At 43.2% G+C, this 20,315-nt stretch overlaps 1 protein-coding gene across 1 annotated transcript in view; it reads left to right on the top strand.

Moving 5' to 3' along the window:
- DNAAF11 (dynein axonemal assembly factor 11) overlaps positions 1 to 20,315 on the top strand; it is a 122,154-nt gene that overhangs the window by 80,054 nt on the left and 21,785 nt on the right. The window contains exons 14-17 of the mRNA XM_027132489.1: positions 2,718 to 2,846; positions 3,889 to 4,091; positions 5,408 to 5,500; positions 13,445 to 13,605. The gene's annotated coding sequence lies outside the window, so the exon portion shown is untranslated. The remainder of the gene's footprint in view (positions 1 to 2,717; positions 2,847 to 3,888; positions 4,092 to 5,407; positions 5,501 to 13,444; positions 13,606 to 20,315) is intronic.

Raw genomic sequence — 20,315 nt, 5'->3', positions numbered from 1 at the left:
GGATAAAGTATATTGAAAACCTTCTGGACAGGAATCACCATTCTAGATGCTGTTAAGAACATTCGTAATTCACCAGAAGAGGTCAAATATCAACATTAGCAGGAGTTTAAAAGAAGTTGCTTCCAACCCTCATGGATGACTTGGAGGGGCTTAAGCCTTCAGCAGAGGAGTTAACTGCAGATGCAGTGGAAATAGGAACAGAACTTGAATTAGGAGTGGAACCTGAAGATGTGACTGAATTGCTGCAATCTCACGATAAAACTTTAACAGATGAAGAGTTACTTCTTATGGATAAATAAAGTGGTTTCTTTAGATGGAATCTGCTCCTGGTGAAGGTGCTGTGAAGAGTTTTGAAATGACAACAAAGGATTTAGAATATTACATAAACTTAAGTGGATAAAGAAGCAGCAGGATTTGAGAGAATTGACTCCAAATGTGAAAGAAGTTCTACTGTGGGTAAAATGTTATGAAACAGCATTGCATGATACAGAGAAAAGGTTTGTAAAAGGTAGAGTCAATAGATGGGACAAACTTCTTGCCATCTTTTTTTTTTTTTTTTTTGCGGTACGCGGGCCTCTCAGTGTTGTGGCCTCACCTGTCCAGAGCACAGGCTCCGGACGCACAGGCTCCGGACGCGCAGGCTCAGCGGCCATGGCTCACGGGCCCAGCCGCTCTGCGGCATGTGGGATCTTCCTGGACCGGGGCACGAACCCGTGTCCCCTGCATCGGCAGGCGGACTCTCAACCACTGTGCCACCAGGGAAGCCCTTGTCATCTTATTTTAAGAAATTGCCACAGTCCCCCCAGTTTTCAGCAGCCATCAACATCGAAGCAAGACCCTCCACCAGCAAAATTATAACTCGCTGAAGGCTCAGATGATGCTTAGCGCTTTTTAGCAATAAAGTATTTTTTAATTAAGGTATGTACATTTTTCAGATGTAATGCTATTGCACACTTAATAGACTACAGTATAGTGTAAACATAAATTTTACATGCACTGGGAGGCCAAAAAATTCATATGACTCACTTCATTGCAATACTGGCTTTATTGTGATGGTTTGGAACTGAACCCTCAGTCTCTCCAAGGTACGCCTGTACTTCTGCATTAGTTGAAGCCCTTCTTCCCACCCTGTGTTGTGAGGGTGGATTGACAATACCTTTTTCCTCTCTAGTATGTCTTCATCTGTAGGTAGACACCCAGCAAGTAGGGCCCAAGGAGGGTACCAATGATGCTGCCACCTCTGCCCCTGAGCCTGTCCCTCCTCAGACTTAGAACACAAGCTGGGTCTCAAAGAACGTTGAAGGAATTCTCATGCAGGCATTCAGGTGATGGACCCAGCACTGCACCAGTTAGTGAAGAACTGGGCCTCATCCCAACCCTTCCCTGTCATTCTAGGGGCAAGGCGTCAAGTTCTATGACTGGAGAGATGTGCTCTGTGTATATGCTGTTCCCATAATCCCCTTTTCCATTCCTCTCCCTTCTCATGTTCTGTCTTATTAACCGTCTGCCCCAATGTGATATTATGATTGATAAGAATTCTATGTATTCTTTGTCCCCTTTACTGGCACAGAGCTCCTAAAACCCTTGGAATTTCCTCAGTGCAGAAAGCAATGAAAGTGTCTTTTGTTATGTTAAAGAGACGGCTTTTGGAAAGCCCCTAGGTTAGGAAAGGATGGGGGTTGGTTGCCAGGAGATCCATCCACGTGACTCGAGGTTGGCACCTTCAGTCCCATCTCCCCACCCACCTCCAGGACGGGGAGAGGGGCTGGAGGTTGAATGGCCAATGATTTCATCAATCATGCCTATGTAATGAAGCCTTCATAAAAACCCAAAGGACAGGGTTCAGAGAGCTTCTGGGTTGATGAAGCCATTGAGACTTGAGGAGAGTGGTGGGCTCAGAGAGCGTGGAAACTCGGTGCCCTTCCCCCATACCTTGCCCGGTGCATCTCCTCCATCTGGCTGTTCCTGAGTTATATCCTTTCATAATAAACCGGTTATCTGGTAAGTCAAATGTTTCTCGAGCTCTGTAAGCCGCTCTAGCAAATTAATCGAACCTAAGGAGGGGGCCATTGGAAACTCCAGTTTACAGCCAGTTGGTCAGAAGCCCAGGTGACAACCTGGTCTAGCGATGGCATCTGAAGTGGGGTGGGGGTGTGGAGAGTGAGCATTCTTGCAGGACTGAGCCCTTAACTTGTGGAATATGATGCTCTCTCCAGGTAGACAGTGTCAGAATTGGGTTGATGTGTAGGACACCCAGCTGGTGCCGGAGAACTGCTTGGCGGTATGGGGAAAAGCCCTTCCACACATTGTAACTGGTGGCCAGAACCATTTTACCCAGCATGGCCCCAACTGCCCATTTCCTTGGAAATACCAGACCCCTCTACTGAAATGATCAAATTCCAAATCTCTTCTGTCTTAACAATTGTGTCACTTGCGCCGCCCAGGGAGCCTTGGAGGAAAGGGTAGACCCTGTGTCACTGAAGGTCACTGAAGGTCGATGCTGCCAGACTTGGCGAATGGCCCCTCACCGTAAGTGCCACCCCTTAGACCAAGGCAGGGGGCAGGGGACTCTTCCACTCAGGGATGAAAAAGAAAACCCACCATGAAAAGTCTTTCCCCCAAACCCTCATTTGGATTCCCTGTGATGGTCATACTCTTGCTGGTAACATAGCTCTGGCCTCATTTCTTGTAAACAACCCTGGTCTTATTTTGTTTAGAGATTGTCAACTGAAAAAAGAAACGCACAGACTAAAAGTTGAGAAGCATGTTTTATTTGGCAGTCTTTCTGAGGACTTCAAGACTGGAAGACAGCCTCTCCGATGGCTCTGAGGGACTGCTCCAAAGAGGTAGGCATGGAACCAGGATACATAGGGGTTTTGCAACAAAGGCCTGGTAGTACTGTTAAAGAAACAGAAATCTCAAGTTAATGGGAAGATGTAAGAGTCTGGGCTCATTGAAATCACTCCTTTGATGTGCACCTTAGCTAGCTAGGGCCAGTATCCTGTTCTTTTTCTCATCCTGAGTTCTCTCAGGGCTCACCTTCGGGGGTGGAGGGCGGGTGGCTGCAGTGGCTTGGTGGCTGCAACATCCTTTGTTTACAGATATGGCAGCAACATTTTTCACTCACAAGATTGTTTTCATAATCTTGTCTCTGGTAACCAACAGAGCTGCCCTCCTTTACCTGGCAACGTTCAGCTCAAATTTCTTCTCTTGAATTCCTAGGATTTTTATTTAAGTAGGCTGCACTAGGCAAAGCCCTGTCTCTCCTTAGGACTCAGCCAGCTTCCCCAGGCTCTGCTAAAGACCGAGTTGGCAATAGTCACCACGCTGCACTCGGAACCCACCCTCCCTCCTCAGAAAGTTAGTCTGGTTCTGGGACAGGCCCTCAAGCCAATCCCTCCTCCCATCAGGTCAATTTCTCTCCCAAGAGGCTCCTTGTGTGAGAAGAGTTAACACAGCAGGCCTGACTGCTGTCCTTAGAAAGGCCTGCTTACAAGACTGGCTGTTGGTTGGCACCTGGGACCTTGGATTTCAGGAGTGTTCCCACCGTCCCCTAAGTGATAAGGGAGGCTCCCAGTGCTTAAACAGTTCATGCAAACAATGTGGTGTGTGCTGAACACTGCTTTCCTCTGCGGAGTCTGGGATCTTGGTACCTGCCAGGCAGAGGTAGACAATGAAACCTTGACTCCTGAGTCTCCGGTCAGCACCCCTCCTGGACAGCATTTCACAACCACCACAAGTCGTTGCTGGAGGAATTAAGGGTATCCTGTGTGGCTCCGCTGGGAGGGGGTTCTGGAAGCTGTGTCTGGTTTCCTCCAGACTCTGCCCCATGTGCCTTTTCCCTTTGCTGATTCTGCTTTTGTATCCTTTTGCTGTAATAAATCATAGCTGTGATTGTGACTATATGCCAAGTCTTGCAAGGCTTCCAAGCAAGTCATCAAACCTCTCAGTGGCTTCGGAGCACAGCCAACATACTCCTCCACCCTGTTTTCTTCCCTGCCCCATGATGAGACTTCTTTTCAGCCACTTACCATTTTCCTAGACATGCCCAGATATGCCTGGACCACAGTGATGAATGCAGCTGCTTCAAGGTAAATACACACCGAGATCTGCTTCATAATATATTTTCCCATGAAAACATTTACATGGGAAATTCCCATTTCCCATGTAAATGTTTCCATTTACATTTTTCTATTGTATTACATGTCATATGCCATTATAATATACCTAAAAATTCTGTAAAATGAAATGGTATAAATATATAAATGAAGCCTATTTGATCACATGCAATAAAGTTAGAAAAATATAGCTAACACTATGCTTTCTTAGTCTATAAAAGAGACTACTAAATGATTGTTGGGTTAAAAAAAATGAAATAAATAAAATTATTGAGTTTAGATGACAATGAAAGCATCATATGTCAAAATCTGAAAGCAATGTTTAAAAGAAAAGTGATGTTTAAAAGAAAGTTTTAGCTTTTGTTGAAAGACAATTTTTTCGAGAAAAAGATAAAATTATAACTCTCCCATAAATAGACATAAGTAGACGTCAAAGATTTTTAACTCATTGAGTGGACCAATATGATGTTACAACTAGTTCAAAGGAGAATAGAGAATCATTAGCACACAGGCAGTAAGGAATGCTGAAATGCGTTTACGAAATCAGTCTATCCATATGGCAGTGATAAATTGCAGCCCACCTGGCACAATTTGTATTATTATCAGCTTCCTACAACTTCCACAGCCCTAATACTGTCAGGAAGGAGAAAAATAAGAATCTCTACTTTCCATCATAAGCAAAACTAAACTCCAAATGGATTACAGATGTAAATATGAAAGAATTCTCTGAAGCTGATAGGAAAACTTTAAGTTAATATGTTTAGGATCTCAGGATGGGGAAGGATGTTTTGAACAGGACCCCTCATATCAAAAATTATTTGCAAAAGTCTAAAACCACAAGAAGTTAGTATCTAATACGCATGAGGAACTCAACGCAGGTCAGAGAAAAAGGACTGACAGAAGGCGAACTCTAAGTGCTAATAAGTAAATTTCACCAGCAATCAGAAAAGACCAATTAAACAAGGAGACTCTAAAACTTGTCATTAAGTTCTGGTAAGATGTGGAGAAACAGGAGCACTTTTCCCCTCTGGAAACCTGTCTGCAGTTCTTGGTGACTTTACGTAAGTGTGGGAAAGGTGATGTTCAAATCACACAACAGTTGGTATCCCTTGGGTGCCTGACCCATCACATAGGAAGTCATTCCTGAAACACGTATCTCAGCAAAACTCAAGCCTGGGTCAACAGAAAAATGTTTCTCATAGCAAAGAGTTGGAGGAAACTCTGTATCCAATGTTCAGGGAAATGGATGAATAAAATGATGACTGTGTTTTAAATGCCATTGTTTTCAGGGGTCAGATGACATGAACCAGATGTACAGGCAGAAACATGATTGGATCTTGAAAAATAGTATCCAGTGGAAAAAATAAGAAATAGCATGAAAGGTAAAGCACAATAAAATCTTTGTAAACTTAAAACAACACACACTCAATGAAACACAATTTTTTAAAGGACACACGTATACCGAAGTAATTGTATGGAAGATGGTTCAAAGGTCATAAACTAAATAGACTAACTTGAATGTCATGGAAGGGTGGAATGGGTGTGGGGATGTGGAGTGATGGAGAAAATAACACAAATACATACCTATAAATTCTTATGTATGTAAATAAAACAAGCCATGCAGAGGCTTTGCATGAACGATGTGTAATGAGTAGAAGAACATGATTAACTCTCTTCAGTAAGGGTTATTCTCTAAGTTGGGGGAGAAGGGAAGGTGATAAGTCAGTATTAGTTTCTTACTTTCATATGGCTTTGAGGGAGTTTGAGAAATAATTCACCCAACTAGAAACAGCTGGATTCAGACTGGTGGTCACAATTTTTTTTCCCAAAAAATATGAGGAATATTTACTATGAGTAAGCACTGTTCTTGGCCCTTGGGGCTACACCGGTGACCAATAAAAAATCTCTTTCCTTGAAGACTTACATTCCAGTGGACAGGAAGTTGTGGAAGCTCTAAAAAGAACCGTCTGCATCCATAGTAGCTCTCCAGGCCCGGCATTAGGACCTGGGGACAGCAGTCAGAGGCAGGAACTCGGTGTCCCTCATCAAAGCACAAAGGTCTCAAGATTCATTCAAGAGCCATTTTTTCTTCTACATCCTTCAGTGCCTGGTTCATGATATGAACATTTGAGATGGTTGTTGAAGGAAGGAAACTGAGAGAGAAGGGAGAGAAAGAAGCAGGCAAGCGATGCGATTTCAAGATGTCTGAGAAGATGCCAGACGTGGCAGATAGCACGTGGGGTATGCAGCCTGCTGGGGTTGTCCCTGCTTTTTGAACCCACTTAAAGTGAAAGGCAAACAAAATCTAAATTAAAATTCAATCTAAATCTAAACTAAATCACTACTTTACTTAGTTATACAGTTAATAAATTGTCTTTATCAAAAAAAATAAAAGAATACATGGAAGCAAATAGCAAACATATTCACCAAGAGTTCTCTCTCTCTCTTTCTCTCTCTCTCTCTATATGTATAAAATATATTAATCTCACATATATAATACATACAGATATTTAATTTTATATAAATATATATAATAAATATTATGTATGTACAATTTTATATATGTAAAATTCTCTCAAATTCAGCAATGTTGAATTCAACAGATAACTGAGCCCCTGTTATGTTGTAAAACTAGACTAGGTCCTTTCACACTCAGCATCTGTTTATTCCTCATACAGCACTAATGAGGTAGAAATAATGTACAAGCTCTGTTGCACAGATGAATGAACTGAGGCTCAGAGAGGCTAGGACACCTGCACAAAGCCACACAGCTAATAAGAGGTTGGTTGGCAGTTGGATTTAGGATTTAGACTTGACTCCAAGCCCAAGCTCTTTCCCGTATGCTACAATTTCCTGTCCCAGTAGGAGAACAGAAAAAATCACCGTGAGGTTGTAAAGACCCCACGGGATCTCAACATAGGCCTTGCACCTTAGCCCACTCTCCAGCTATTCCTTGGACTTGACCAAAGCTGTCAGTGTGGGGACCACTGCCTCAAACTAGGCTTATAATTCAACAGCACTACATGATAGATGACTTATAGTAGTTAAGATTTTTGCTATGTTAGGATTCATCTAGCTGCATATAACAGAAAATAAAAGGAAAAAAGTGGATAAAGTAAGGGCAATGTTTATTTCTGCCTGTTGAATAAGAGTCCAGAGGTAGGGAATCCAGGGCTAGTATGGAGATTTCATGTCATTAAGCAACAGTCTTCTTTCTGCTCCTCCATTTGAGCACATGGTATCACTAGTTGATATTACCTCAGGGCCTGAAAAGGTTGCTGGAGCTCCAACCATCACATCCATGGTCTAGCTGGACAAAGGGAAAAAGTACGTTTTCAAAATTAGCTGTCTTTAAGACTTAAACTTTCTTGTAGTTCCTACATACGTCTACTTCTCATTGGCCAAGGCTTAGATAACGGTGACTCTGAGATCCAAGGCAGGCTGGAAATGGAGTGTTAGTTCTGCATGAAAACCTGCCAGCTAAAATCAGAGTCCTGCTATAAAATAAAGACTAGCAATCTCTACCAAATCTGGCAGATGGCATGAATGCATAGGGAACAAAGCTGAACGAGGATTAGATAGCATTCTCCCCAGCCTTGGTGCAGCAGTATGAACTCAGGCCAGTTACTAGGTACTCTGAAGCCCTGTTTCCTTCTTTATAAAATGAGGATGACCGCATCTATTTCATTCAGATGTTCTGAGAGTAAAGTAAGTTAGTAGCCATAGCAAAGGCCATCTTTGTTCAGCCACATTCTTGGGTAGGCAGCCACAGCTGGTTGCGCAGACGTGGTCTGCCAGGTCTTGAGGTTACTTCACATGGACCAGGATGTGGATTTTTCCCCCGCCAGGTTAGCTGTCTTTAAGAAACCTTTAGGTTTTGTAGGAGTTCCTACACACCTTCTACTTACTTCATGGCCCCATTTTACAGAGAAGGAAACGGAGTCCAGGCTGGTTAAGCAACACACTCAGGTACACTACAGTAAGTGGCAGAGCTCGGATTTGAATCATTGCATTCTTCCTCCTCTGCTTTCCTCAAAGGCTTGAATATGCTCACAGGTTTGCATTCTCTCAGATTCCATGAGGTTTCAAATACTCTCTTTCCCAGTCAGATCGTTTGTCAGAATTTGTGTACCAACTTGTGTTTTGAAAATGGTCACTGCCTCTGTATACTTGGTCACCAAGTACTGTCCACTCATCTTTTTATCTCTGCCTCATTGACTCTGTGTCCATCAGTGGCTCATCACCTTTTCTTAACCTATGCTGTGTAAGTTAAACTGTAAAAGCACATGCCTTTAATGTCATCTAAAATTTCAAAATTATGCCAATTGGAAATGCATTTGGCTACAAGTAACAGAAAACCCAACACACAATGGCTTAAGAAACAGGAGGTCCATGGAGTCTGGAGTTAGGCAAATTGGGGCTGGTCTGATAAAACGCTTCATTTTTCTGTCTTCCTATCCCACCATCCTTAGCATGCACTTTTCATCTTCATGGTGATGAAATGACTGCTGCATCTTCGAGTATCACATCTTTAATCCAGATGGAAGGAGAAAGAAAAATGAGAAAAGGTCAAAAGTGTGAAGAACGTGCTCACCACACACCAGACCTTGCACCATGGTTCCCACTTGTATCTCATTGGCCAAGATTGGGACACATGGCCACTGCTTGCTGCAATGGCTAGAGATCCATTATGTTTTAGCTGTGCACTGTTTTACACCAGAGAAAATCAGGGTTCTATTAGACAGGAGAAGGGGTGAATGCTTATTGGGTAGACAACAGCCGAAGATAAAACAAAAATAAATTGAATAGCGCCTCTTACAATTAATCAAACTGATAATTTTATGAAATAAAATTCCATTTTGACCTTTGAAAAATAAGGTATTTTTACTTATTTCATGAGACAACATTGTGATCCTTGAAGCTAATTGCACACCATAAGGACAATGCATCTTGTTGAAGATCAATTAGGTCACAACGTTTTATTTTCAAATTACTATCAAACTCCTTATTGGAGGGAACATGGATTGCCCACTCCTGATGTCTCCTTCCATGCGGATGAATGTCCATTTATGTCAGACTCCTTGTTTCTTTCTCATTAAATCTGAACAGAGGCTATAAAAACAGGGGTGCTACTTATTATATCACCACACATCTTCACACCATACATTCTCATAAGATTCCTTAGTCCTTCTTCATCAAGACCTGCTGATTTAGGTTTTTACCTCTGGAAGCCTCCTTTGCTATAATAACCCCTGAACTACTGCATGTTCTTCCCTTCTCTCCTGGGAACAGGGCTATATATTAACCATGAGTAGTTCCCCCAAAGCTTGCACAGAGCCTGGCCCATGGTAAGCAGTTTGAATGACTCTCCCACCTTGACCTCAAAGCTTCTACCTTTCATGTCACTGCCCGGCTCAGAAACCTCCACAGGCTGTATATTATGGACTTAAAAGCCTGGTTTCCTTGGGATCAGCTTTGCTGAACTGGAACTGGGTTTGGATGCCCAGGTGAGCCTGCACTGGAGAGCAACCCTTTACCTAGACCCAGCAGGCTCCAGTTCAGCCAGTTCTTTATACAGGAAGGTAATGAGGAGACTTGTATGCCCAAAGAACTCTGGATTCATATGCTTCCAGGATGCTTTTGTAGTCTGGAAAGTTCTCATACTTGACTATCATTTATAAACCATTTATAAGGTACTTACTGTTGGGCCAACACCACTCTAAGTGCATCCTGTACAGCATTCTCCAATCGGAATAACCCTGCAGTGTTGGGCATATTAGCCCTATTTTATACATGAGGAACATGGGCTTCTTTGAGATTGAATGACTTCACGTTGGTTTAGTAAGAACAGAGTCTGGTTTGAAACTCAGATCTAACTTATTTCAAAACCATGCACTTGCCACTGTACATGTTTCTTTTATACTATACCACGCTGATTTATAATAATATACAAAATTGTATGTAAGTGTATCGACAAGTTCATAGCTTTACCTCCACTGACATAAAAAGCATCCCATACTCTCGCCTTGTATGAAAACATTTGCAGGGACTATTTTTTCTTTACCATGTCTCTTTAAATCATCCCCTTACTCTTTTTTTCTTTTCTGTTAATTAGCCAGGTTGCTAAGCTGGCACAATGAAGTGGTGTTAAAGTGTCCCCAAATTAATAGTGCCTCATCAGTACTGACGCAGGGCATGAAGTTACCTTCGGAAGTGTTACCTGAATGCAGTTAGCACCCCCTCGGCTGCTGACTTCAGACAGGAATGGGAACTCAGCAGAAATATCAGCAGGTCTGTGTTAGCCATAAGCAGAATCCTGGGGTCAGAGAAGGCGAAGTCCTCCTGGCCCACCAGTGTCCTTCCAATCACTCTACTCCCCTTGGCTGTACTATCCCCTGGGCCCTACTGCCTCACAGCTCTCAGGGCTCAAGGCTTCCAGAGCCAGTTTTTTTTCCTGACTGGAATTGTTCTGTTCCTAGGTCACCCCTTAAATAGAGCACATGGCATCTCTAGGCAAATGGATAGGTCAACTGTGAGTTGTGCTAATGGGACAGGGTCAGGGCAACTCCCTGGCACCATGGGAACCATGCCCTGCATTCAGTGCTGGCTCTAACCTGTCAGAAACCCCCATGCTGGATGGGAGAGGAGCTGGGGGTGTGGTAGAATGAAGGGGAGCTTCTCCTAAGTAGGTCTTCAGGCATCTCTATCATTGGTTAGCCCCGCTTGGATTGCAAATTCCTTCCCCAGGCCAATTTCAGTCTTTAAAAGTTCTACAAGGGTTAAAAATCCCATCCGAGATGAAATTTACTCATTCATTTGTTCATAAATGGAGCAAACTCGGGTCGGTTCCATCTGTCCCATGACCTGTAACAGCCACCTCTAGGCTAGAGAGGGGACATGTAATTGATGGGAAGATTGTAGCTGAGGGAAGCACTCTGAGGAAATAGAAAAAGCCCTGGCACACATGGGTTCCCATGAAGATGGGACCGATCCTTGCTCAGCCACTTACTAGATGTGTGATGTTGGGAATGCTACCCACCCACTTTGAGCTTCCATTTCTTCATCTGTAAAATAAGGTTTATAATAATGCTGATCACACAGAATTGGTGTGAGGACTAAACGAGATGTGAAGCTATGGCACATAGTAAGCACTCCAGTAACTGTTAGTGATCAAGATGATGAAAATGAGGATGATGTTGATGGTAATGGTGCTGATGATGTTAATGATGATGGTGATGATGGCGATGGTGATTATTTTGATGATAGAGAAGAAGAATATATGTGAAGTATTTAGCCATTAAAACAGTATGCTGTTGGAACTGAATAGAGTCCGGGAACAGGACCACAGCATATGGACACTTGATCTACAACAAAAGAGAGACTAAGAGAGTAATAGAGGAAGAATGGCTTCTTCAATAAATGGTGCTGGATCAAGTGCATATCTGTACGGAAAAACGTAAAACTCACTCCCACTTCACACAAAACTCAACACTTAAGGTTATTTTAAAATCTAAATGTGAAAAGTAATACAAAAATTCTTCTAGAACAGTGTCACCTTGCTTGGATCTTCCTGACTGGTTAATCCAGTCAGCCTGAGTAGGCCATTCACTGAGACACATTTTAACAGTGAACCAGATAACTATGTCTTAGAAGCATGAATAAGGGCAGCTGCTACCTCTTTTATTTCCCTCAACCCACGCAGTGAAATCTGCTCTTCTAGTCCCATGTGGGGAGCCTGCCTGATCAAGGTTTAAGATGAGTCTGGGCAGGAAAACCTTTCTCTCTCTGTCCCAACTGTGGCTGGGTCTTTGTGGCAGGGCTGTGACCTGGGTCCTTGCCACCATGTGGGTGAAGCGTTTCATAGTATGTCCTTCAGAACCATCCATGTCCCTCTCGGCACCATCAACATCCCAGGCTCAGAGTTTAGATTCAGGGCACAGTCCTTTTCCAGGTGGTCCTGCTTTGAGGGATAAGAAATTTGCAGAGGTAGATGGAGTCGGTTCTTATTTCCTGGGTGGTTCCATTGATCAGAGCCCTGGCAGCACAGAGGGTGAGTGAGGAATTCAGGTTGTCCAGACACCTGTGGAAGATGGCTAACAATGTCCTGAGGGCCAGCTATGCACTAGGCATGGGGCTAGGAGCATTCAAACTTCATCTCTAGTCCGTGGAGCAATTCCATGAGATCCTTATTTTATAGATAAACAGACTGGGCAGAGACGTTAAGTTACATATCCAGGATCACACAGCTAATGGGCAGAAGAGCCAGGATTTAGACCCGGGCCGAGACCCTACCTCAGTACACAGGCTGCAACATGAGGGCAGGTAGAGAGGAGGTCAGCCATCACAGCACAAATATGAACACAGCCAGCTTCTGCTGTATCTAAAGGGAAGAATCAGACCTCTCAGGAGGTGAGTGAGCATTAGTCGCTCCCTTGACCTATCTTCCCCATTATTCTGTCTCTCCATAAGATTTTGCTGAAACTCATGAGGGGAGAGAGACAGAGGTGATGCTTGCAGACAAGGGCCTAAAGGGTCGCCAATGTTTCTTCATCAGAACTGATGAGGGCCCTCCCAGAGCTTTGGGTGTTTTTTAAAAAATTATTTTATTTTATATTGGAGTATAGTTGATTCACAATGTTGTGTTGGTTTCAGATGCACAGCAAAGTGATGCAGTTGTACATATCCATATATCTATTCTTTTTCAGATTTTTTTCCCCATATAGGTTATTACAGAATACTGACTAGAGTACCCTGTGCTCTACAGTAGGCCCTTGTTTTTTATCTATTTTATATATAGTAGTGTGTATATGTTAATCCCAATTTCCTAATTTATCCCTTCCCTCCACTTTCCCCTTTGGTAACCATAAGTTTGTTCTCTGTGTCTGTGAGTCTGTATTTGTTTTGTAGATAAGTTCATTTGTATCAGTTTTTTAGATTCCACATACAAGTGATATCACATGATATTTGTTTCTCTGTCTAACTTACTTCATTTAGTATGATAATCTCTAGGTCCATCCACGTTGCTGCAAATGGCATTATTTCATTCTTTTTTATGGCTGATTAAAGCTTTGGGTGTTAAGTAAGCAATTAACAGCCATTTAATCAATCCTTATTTTTAGGGAAGAATTATTTTTAAAAATACAATTTAAAATGTGTTGTTTCATCAACAATGACTTAATTCACAACAAACCAGAACCTTAAGCTTACCAGCATATCCTTTTCATGACATATTTGGCTAAGTGAGGCTCATCTAATACTGTAAAGATGAAAATAATAATAAATAACATTTATTAAGCATCTACTGTGTACCTTTCATTTTATTGCAGCAAATATTGGTTGAGCACTTGCTATGTTCCAGGCTGAGGATCCAGCAATAAACAAAGTTAACAGAAATCTCCATCCTTACGGAGTTTACATTCTACTGAAGGGAGCCGGAAAATAAATAGACAAACAAATAAGTGAACAAGCCCACCATATGGTGTAAAAGGTACGGAGAAAATTAAGCAAGAGAGAGGGATTGAGAGCACCACGGGGGCTGTGATATTAAATGATGAGGTCAAGGAGGGGGGCATTTAGGCAAAAAACTCACTGAGTTGTCAGACTCAGAATGGACTTCTTGGGGAAGAGGGTTTCAAGTCGATTTAGCAAAAAATGTGAAGGCCCTGTGGTGGGAATGAGCTGAGCTCCTGGGAAGGGTGACCTGGAGGCCACGTGTCTGGAGAGGGCGAGCGAGATTCAGCCAGGGGGTCAATAGGGCCAGAAGACACAACAGCTCCCAGGGCTCCTTCCACTCTGCTTTCATCCCCACTGAGACAGGAGTGGGTGGACAAGGACACGGAACAGTGTGTGCCATGTGTTAGACTGCTTCCAGAGCCCCACTCCGGTTGCTTGTAGAGGCAACAGGAAAAGCCAGGGACCTGTTAGAAGTGGTGGTGACAATCCAGAGAGAGACGATGCTGGCTTGGATTAGTGGATGGTGGTGAAAGTTGGGAGAAGTAACTGGATTCTGCATATGTTTTGAGGAGAGACACCTCAGGGTTTGCAGATGGAGTGTGTGTTTTTTTGAGAGAGAGAGGAGTCAGGGGTGGTCCTGAAGTGTTTGAGAAATTGCAAGGATGATGCGACTTGTACGGAGATCTGGAAGAGTGGGGGGAAAATCATCCTCATCGGGGGCAGTGGAAGAGGGGGAGTTTACATTCTACTGAAGGGAGCCGGAAAATTAATAGACAAACAAATAAGTGAACAAGCCCACCATATGGTGTAAGAGGTATGGAGAAAAGTAAGCAAGAGAGAGGGACTGAGAGTACCACGGGGGCTGTGATATTAAATGACGAGGTCAAGGAGGCCAGCCTTGAAAGTGCTAAGTTGCAAACGCCTGTTGGATACCCAAGGAGGGGTATTGGGTAGGCAGATGGGGTCTGGAATCCAGAGGAGAGAATTGGGTGGGAGATACCATTTCTAAAGCTTCGGCAACACTTAGAGGTAAGCGTCATTTACCTCATTGTACAAGGAAGGAAACTCAATCACAGATGTTAAATAACATTCAAGATCATCCAGCTAATGCGTCAGGATGTGAACCCGGTTCAGAAACCACCCTTCGTGCTAAATGCGTTCCTGCTTGATTGAAGATTTTAGATGTAAGGAGAAAATCCTCATGTGTGTCTCTCTCCTCTCTCTCTCTTTTTTTTTTTTTAAACAAAGAAACAAAAAAAAAAACCTTTGTAGCTCAGCTCAAACTTTCCTCCATCTAAGCTCAGATCCAGAGCCAACTGGCCTCCCACTCACTTGAAAAAAATGTAAAATCCCACTTCCAGAGAGCTTTTCGTTGGCTTAGAAAGCAGTCACGATTCACAGTCCATCCAACAGAGACTTGTTGTTGGCAAAGACACCAAGGGATGATGTCATTCTCTGAGGACAGGGAAAACCCTGCACGCCTTTGATTTCTCCTTCTAAGCCCATCACAGCGCAGCTTCCCTGCTGCTGGCAGCAGTGTAAACTGGTACAACGTTTTTGGAAGGGACACTTTCAAGATGTAGCAAGAATATTAAATATGTTTCTGCCCTATGACCTCAACGTTATAATTCTGATCTTAGGAAACAATCCATACCACATAAAGATGTCTTAGTCTCAGAGATGTCCATCACAGCCCTATTTATAACGCTGGCATTTTTAAAGGCATCTCATATCCAATGGAGAAATGGTTAAATAAATTATGGATGTCAGAGTTAGCTTTAGAAAGGATTTGAAGTCATGGAAAATGTTAGGGTTTAAAGGCAGGATGCAACACTATATTTTGATCCAGTCTTCATCTATATTGAGGTGATTTTTAAAAGCAATTGGTGACTAATAAGATATAGTGAAAATGTTATATATGTAAAACGATGCTGTTAGGGGCTGTATGGGGCCTTGCTTTCTTTTCCTAGAATGGAAAACTAAGAATGGCACAGCTGAAAACAGATGACTTTAGGAGACTCACGTTCCAACTGGCCACCTCCTCACGGCTTACTGAAAGGTGCCATTTCAATGAGACAGCTCTTATCCCACCACCTCTATCCCCACCTCTACCAGCAACCTCCAGCCAACATAAGTGGAATCTTGGAAGACTGGAGAGTATATCTGCTCAGGAAAGATAAGAACAATACAGAGAAGTCATATTCCTCCTTTCCCCATGGCTTGGGAACGCAGTGTATGTTTAAGGTTCCCATCCTCAAAGCGAAGGGAAAGAGGTGTCAAGAGTATCACTCATAAAAACTGGTGCGAGCCAGCAAGAAAGAGAAGCTGGTTCCTTCTGTTTGGAGGCCAGTCTTACTGGCCTATCCCTAGATTATCAAAGAAAGGAGTAAGAGCATGGGGTGAGAGAGTGTGTAGGAGAAACGCCAACAGAGAGGGCCCCCCCCTTGAATCCAACATTCCCAAGACAGACATAAAATAGGTCTGGCACGTGCATGCAGGTCTAAGAGCTGATCTCAGTGGTCACGGGGAAGAGGTAGCATCCCATCCCTCAATGCAAGGAGTGGCGAAGAATTTATCGTCCTCTTTACCATACCCATCTTCCAGTCATAAATTATTTTTCCATATGCAAAATATATTCGCCCTCTCCCATGATCCCCCAAATCCCATACCATTACAGCCTTGGATCTCATCAACTAAGTTATGTCTGGATGTAGATGAGGCTCAGTGGGTGTGCTTCCCTGAGTATGGCTTTTCTCCAATGGCAGAGCTGTGAACTAACAAGGTATGTTAGCTTTCCCACACCCCCAGCATACAATGAGATAAGCACAAAATAACTACAGTAAGCAAAATAACTGCAATAGACACTCCAATTCAAAAAGGGCTTTGGGGGATGTCAGCTGAGCGAAGTGGTGGTTCCCCCAAGGTTTCTCTGGCTGGTTGGAACTCTTTATATCCCCAGGACTGCACAGCCCCCAGAATCTCCATTCAGCTTACAATTCCTCTGCAGTTATTTTCTGCTGGGCTATAAAGAGTCTTACTCTTTGCATGCACAGGTTAGTATTTGATCAAAGACTTAAGTGGACCTTATGCACATTTCTGGTAGCTCCTTATCTGTGTAGCTCCCCGCCTTCTCTCTAGTACCTGGTTCCGCAAACTCCAGCCATCTTAGCAGCTCCTAACTCGGATCTCTGTCTCTCCAGATCACCAAAACCTCTGCATTCTTTTTGGGCTTTATCTCCCTCTACTGTATTCTAAAAAGTTCCCCTAGGCAGAAAACTGGAACAATCATGGGGCTCATCTCACGTTTCTTCTCTCAAAGGGATCATATTCATGCAATGTCTATTGTCCACTTTGCCTAGTTTTTCATGTACAATGTGTGGCACTCCACAAAAAATAACCAGACACACAAGGAGGCAAACTGATAAAAACAGAAAACAAAATAAGCTATTGAAACAGACCCATATACAAATAATGGAGTGATCAACTTCAGACTACAAAATAAATATGCATAAAATATTCTAGAAGTTAAAAGACAAGATTTAGAATTTGGGCAGTGAATCAGAAACTATCAAAAAATAAACCTTTAGAGCTTAAAAAGTAGAGTGACTAAAATTAAAAACTCAATGGACTTCCTTAACAGACGATTAAACCAAACTGGGAGGATAATTTGTAAACTGAAAGACAACTGGAATGATACAAGAAGAGAGAAAAGACAGCTAAATACAGAAAAGAGAGTAATGGATCCCTATAAGGATAAAAGGTTAAGAATTGGACAGAAGCAGTATTTAAAGAGATAATGGTTGGGAATTTTTTTTTAAAAAATCTGACAAAAGACATTAAGCTAGAGATTTAAGAATCTTTACAAACCCCAAGCAGGATAAATAAAAAGAAAATTACACCTAAGCACATCAAGTAAAACTACCAAAAAAAGAGGAAAAGGGCTTCCCTGGTGGCGCAGTGGTTGAGAGTCCGCCTGCCGATGCAGGGGACGCGGGTTCATGCCCCGGTCTGGGAAGATCCCACATGCCGCGGAGCGGCTGGGCCCGTGAGCCATGGCCGCTGAGCCTGCGCGTCCGGAGCCTGTGCTCCGCAACGGGAGAGGCCACAACAGTGAGAGGCCCGCGTACCGAAAAAAAAAAAAAAGAGGAAAAAAAAAATCCTCTTAAAAACAACTAGAGGAAACAACAGACAGGAGGGGGAGTTACTCTGAGGGATGAAAGGCGTGGAATCAGGGGAGAATTTCACTTTACCTGATACTTAAGCTGGACCTTGAAAGATGGGTATGGTTTGGGGTAAAAGATCTTCAAGGTACTGGGAGTGATCAACAAACACTCAGAGAATTGAATGCTCAGGACATATGCTTCTGTATGAAGGCGGTGCAATTTGATCCTGGAAAGGTAGCTCGGGGACAGACTGGGAATGACCTAGAATTCCTCCCCAGGTGTTTGACCTTCCTCCTGAAGATAGCGGGGAACTATTGACAGTTTAAAATCAGGGCGTTGACTGAAGAAGCCACATCTTTTCCAAAGCAAGAGGCAGACATTGGGGAAAAGAGAGCCAGGTCCCCTTGTGCAACATTTATCTAGAGAATATGAAAATAGTCCTCATCCTTGACGTTAGAAACTATATAGAGCTGGACATGGAAAGAGGGGCATGGGAACAGTCATTTACTCAGTACTTGCTTTGTGCCATCAGTAATAAAGATAGGTACTTACAAAGACATCATAGTGTTATCTTTCACCATAATCTCTTTGGGAGGCCATTCATTTACTTCTTCTCAACATTACAAGCTTTTCTCCTGCCTCTGTACTTTTCACATGCTGTTCCAGTCTACTCCTACTTTTTAGCCTGGATAATACTTAGTCATCCTTCCAGTATCAGTTTAAATATAACTTTTCCCATGAACTTTCCAGGCAAATTTAGGGTCTCCTTCTCATATACTTACATTATTTTAAAAAATATTCCCATTATGACAATTATTTCACTTTATCACAGTAATCTATGTCCTAGCCCTGCTAATGCAGTGGCACCAGCGTTAGTAATTTTGCACTAGCCCATCAGTCTTTGCAGGGCTGGACCACCTCTTACCAATCGTGTACCTTTAGCACCTAGCAGAGAATCCAGGCCGTTAGAGTGATGCCAACTTCAAATACCACCACTTGTCGTGTCATAGAGAAAAAGAGTGTGGCAAGTTGAATCCTGGTTTTTCAAGCGTTAGCCCATAAATCACGTACCAGTTTTGCTATCTTGGCCAAAGGAAGTCATGTGGCTACACTTAACTTCACAGGGGCAGGGTAGTGCAATATTATTATGGCCAAGAGGAGAAGTGCGAATTTTGGGTGAATAGTACCAATGACTGCCACAGTGAATATAAGCTTGCAACAAGTAATAAAATAATGTCATAAGTTGTACGGATTAAATAAAATATGTGTAAAGTTTAGAAACTGTGAAATGCTGCACAAATATTATGTCTAAGTTATTATAGAGGCATAATGTTATGGATGTCAGATAAAGGAACTATTAAATCCAACATGTGAGGTGGGTGGAAGACTTCATGGGGATAATGACAATTGTGAGATAATTAGAATTTGCATATGTAGAAATGGTAAAGCGGGCATTGCAGGTGGAGGGAACAGCAAAGGTCTGGAGACAGTACTGTAAAGGGCACATTTGAGGAACGACATATCTAGTGGAGCTTAAGAAGGCATCTGTTCAAATAGCATCTCTACAGGGAGGAGCTTCCAATGGCCAGGTGGAAAATAAAAGGCCAGCTGTGCCATTTTCAGAAGCAAAGGCGTCCATATGCAAGAACCCAGATGCCACAGATACACAGGAGACAGCCCAAGCCCAACACCACAGTCATGCTAGCCGTCTGATGAGCTCATCATCCTCCCAAGAGCTCATTACACAGCCTGGCATGGGCGATGTCTCTGCCACTCAACCCACCCAGACAGAGCCACAGAGATGAGATCATTATCATCTTTTTTAAAAAGTCACTATTTAAACAACTGAAATGCTTGGCCTCATGCTGTCAGGAAAGCTGTCACCATGGAAAAGAAAAAGAGAAAGTCCCCAAATTAGTGTTGAATCTCTTCCAAGAACTGTCAATATTTTTGGAAGCCCCCAGAGAACAAATGCTTTCTGGAGGCTGGCAGGATGCAGTGTTGGAGAGGGAGTGACTTCAGGCTGACTGATGGTGGCCAGTCGGTGCCACATTCCGTGGGTGACATCTGAGACAGGCAGTCGGCAGCCTGGAGTGAGGACAAAATGCCACACCTATGGGCTGATGAAAACGTGCAAAAATCTCTCAGAAAACTCAGAGCAAGATACATACTACTGGTCTGTGTTTCTATTTCTAATCTGAGTTTTATTCGTTTTACACTGACCTGCTAAATAAGGCAGAAACCTTCGAATGTGCCTAGTGCCCCCAAATCGTTTATTTATGGGTGTCTCCTGGGTGTACCAGTCTTTTTTTTTTTTTGCTGTATGCGGGCATCTCACTGTTGTGGCCTCTCCCATTGCGGAGCACAGGCTCCGGACGCGCAGGCTCAGCAGCCATGGCTCATGGGCCCAGCCGCTCCGCGGCATGTGGGATCTTCCTGGACCGGGGCACGAACCCATGTCCCCTGCATCGGCAGGCGGACTCTCAACCACTGCGCCACCAGGGAAGCCCCAGTGTACCAGTCTTGATGGTCATTGGACAATCAGAGTCAAATCTCAAATTAGGATGGTACAAGGTGGGTT

Source organism: Aethalodelphis obliquidens, unplaced genomic scaffold (assembly GCF_003676395.1).
Source record: "Aethalodelphis obliquidens isolate GAN/ISIS:26980383/991018 unplaced genomic scaffold, ASM367639v1 scaffold41, whole genome shotgun sequence".
NCBI classification, from domain to species: Eukaryota; Metazoa; Chordata; class Mammalia; order Artiodactyla; family Delphinidae; genus Aethalodelphis; species Aethalodelphis obliquidens.
Note: the sequence above shows the minus strand (reverse complement) of the source record. Positions and strands in the feature narration are given on the sequence as shown.